Here is a 308-nt window from a genome sequence, read left to right as displayed (position 1 = left end):
TCTGGTCCAGTTGGGACCGTAATCTGACACCAAGCCCAAACTGTATCAAACCCAGGCAGAGAAAGTTAGGTTGCGGGCTATTCCCTGGCCTCATCTTAGGTTTCCTTCAAGAAGGAGAGGCGTAGCTGCCTCTTCGCATTGACCACAATTTGGTTCCGCTACCTCTGTACATCCCAGGTCACTTACAACTGTAGCTACATTTTCACAAGGGACGGAGAACCGAAGCACCACAGGACTCCTGCATGAAGTTTCACGCTTTCCCAGCAATTTACTCAAGAAAAAGTGGGGAGGAGGGGGGAGGAGGGGGG

This window comes from Herpailurus yagouaroundi, unplaced genomic scaffold (assembly GCF_014898765.1).
Source record: "Herpailurus yagouaroundi ecotype Mexico unplaced genomic scaffold, PumYag 253, whole genome shotgun sequence".
Classification (NCBI taxonomy): domain Eukaryota; kingdom Metazoa; phylum Chordata; class Mammalia; order Carnivora; family Felidae; genus Herpailurus; species Herpailurus yagouaroundi.
Note: the sequence above shows the minus strand (reverse complement) of the source record.